General features: G+C 41.2%; 1 pseudogene; it reads right to left on the reverse strand.

The window, feature by feature from the left end:
• Positions 1-699: 699 nt before the first annotated feature.
• Positions 700-1,200, reverse strand: LOC150060344 (immunoglobulin kappa variable 1-9 pseudogene; annotated as a pseudogene).
• Between the last annotated feature and the right edge of the window lie 1,638 nt (positions 1,201-2,838).

Here is a 2,838-nt window from a genome sequence, read left to right on the forward strand (position 1 = left end):
CAATAAAAACATGCTTTCAATTTCCTCTATTGCCTATAAAGTCAATATTTTTTGCCAGTCCTAGGCTTGAGCTCATGGCCTGAGCACAGTCCTTGGACTTTCTCAAGGCTAAAACTCTACCACTTGAGCCTGAGCACCACTTCTGCCGTTTTTCTATGTATGTTCTACAGAGAAATGGAACCCAGGGTTTTGTGCATGCTAGGCAAGCACTCTATCAGTACGCCAAACTAACAATGAGTATTTAACATTTTATCACTCAAGTTGTATTAAGGAATGAAATGTTCACTCTCACCATCTGTACCTAAAATTGTACTGAAGCTCTCCAAATGCAATAAGAAAAGCTAAAACCAAAATGGAAACACAAAAGGCATGAACCAGAACAATGAAGTACCAAATTGTCTTTAATTGCTGATGGAATTTATGCATAAAATGTTTTGAAATCACAAAACAACAGTTAGACATAATAACTTAGAAGTATCTCTGTGCACAGTGTGAATACCTGTTAGAGGTTAAAAGATGCAAAAAAATACAGTGCGTTTAGATGTTTATAGTCTTGACTCTAATTTTAGTATTTCAACTTTCAGCCCAGCACACTCATTCCAGAGACTGAGACATAGAAGATCGCTGTCCTGTGATTCTAGGACAGATCGTGCAAGTAGAAGCATGAGGAGTAGCCCTCACTTCTGCTTCCCTTGTGGTTTATGTAATGACTTGTATCACTGTGGGAGGATCATCAAAAGCCTGTTGACAGTAATAAGTGGCAGCATCTTCAGGCTGCAGGCTGCTGATGGTGAGAGTGAAGTCTGTCTCAGATCCAGTGCCACTGAACCTGGTTGGGACTCCATCTTCCAAATTATCTGCACCATAGATCAGGAGTTTAGGAGATTTCCCTGGAGGTTGCTGGTACCACGCTAAAGCATATCCAATCTCCTCACTGGCCCTGCAAGTGATGGTGACTCTGTCTCCTAGAGACGCAGCCAGGAAAGATGGAGTCTGGGTCATGTGGATGTCACACCTGATCCCTGTGTAGAAACATAAAAGCAAACATCCACACCATTAATCAAACTCTAAGAAGATTTCCCTGAAGAGTAAAACATCACGAATAACACTGATCTGTGTTATTCCTCAGCATGGTTCTTTCTTACCTGGGACCCAGAGCAGCAGGAGCCCCAGGAGCTGAGCAAGGGCCCTCATGTCCATGCTGTGTGCTGACTGCTGGACTGACTCCACCACAGGGAGTGAGCAGTCTATTATGAAGTCTGAGAGCTGTGGGCTGTTCTTTGGGCACATGCAAATCAACCACCATGGGCTAGCCTGTGCTGTCTGTCTGGTGAGTAGAAAAAACTTTTGCTGTCTTCAAGATTCACTCTGATTTTCTTAATTTTTCATTCTATGTTAATGACTCTAAGAAGAAGGAATTAAAGGGAGAAAAGGTTCTATTTCATTTTCCTTATATAAAACAAGAAGACTGGATGAAAATAAACCTCACTTTGACTTATTTCTATGTTTGTAGGCACTGACATTATAACTCGGCTAGAAAATATAAAGATCTACATCTTTATGATTTCCAGACTTTCAATTCTCCGTCTCCCCTAAACAGATGTATAAACATCTGAGAATTTTCTGTTAAAAAACAAAAGGTCTAGAGTAGCTCTGCTTCCTATGTATGTGCTTTTCAGATTATTATAAAATACTCAAAAGAATTGATGGTCATGGATAAAGCCATAAATGTACTTCTGGGACTAAAGAACTTCAGATGTGGCTGCAGCATGGTGATAACCTAAGTATTCCCACTTTGAACATATGAACATGTAATTTTTCTTTTTTGTGTAATATGATATTAAATTTTCACACATTGAGTTGGACTGCTAAAATAAGTGCTCCTTACACAATCCCACAGAACCCTTTCCACTCAACACTCCTCAGTAGCATGAGGCCTAAAACCCACCCATGTGCTCCTGCTGCTGGAGCATTCATCCTTCCTGTTTCTGAGGATGCACAATGATATAAATAGATCTAGAGAAAGTGAAGAAGGAACCTGGGAGAAACAGTGGATCTTCATCTCAAGTTCAAAGAAGCTTTGGGTCCTGAACTCACTGGAAATAGCTCCTCTCCTAGTGTCTTTTATACCTAAGACAGCGCATGTTTATTGGCCAAAACCTCTCCACAATCCACAGAAAGCCTTAACTCTGGTACCTAAGAGAGAGAATATGGACATCTTAAAATGCTCAGACTTATTTAATATTTCATATGGGTGATAAGATTCTAATCAGAGAGCCAAACATGCAGACACTCTCCTGTCCAAGGAAGCACAGCTATTAAATACATACCCAGTGACCATATGGCCTAAGTTCTTCCTCAGAAATGACCTAAGGTACACTTCAATCTCTTCTTATAGCTCTTTTTTCAAGTATGACCTGATTTGGTGCAGGATTTCTACATACCAACTTGGAGGACACACTTCAGTCCTTAGGAGATGAACTGTGTGGACACAGAGGAAGCAGGGATAGAGGCAAGGCTGGGTTTCCAGTCTCAGCACCTAGCACAGAGTGGTTTTCCACAAAGGTCAGCAAGCCACCGGTGCATCTCTGTTGGGAGCCAGAATGGAATTAAACTGTACTTTGATTTGCAGCAGATAATTGCTTTATTGTCTTATTGTTTTTGGCCTTGTTCTGTTCAATTGATCTGAGATTTATCATATGAATGTAACCCCAACAGTTCCCTGATTTACCATCTGGATGTAACACCTGGAAGTTCCCTGGTGTCCAGAAAGGGATATAAGCCTTGAGTTTGGAAATAACGGGGCTGCAGTTTTTGCCTGGGCTGCAGACCTCCCGG

Source organism: Megascapheus bottae, chromosome 7, assembly GCF_031878675.1.
Source record: "Megascapheus bottae isolate mThoBot1 chromosome 7, mThoBot2.hap1, whole genome shotgun sequence".
NCBI classification, from domain to species: Eukaryota; Metazoa; Chordata; class Mammalia; order Rodentia; family Geomyidae; genus Megascapheus; species Megascapheus bottae.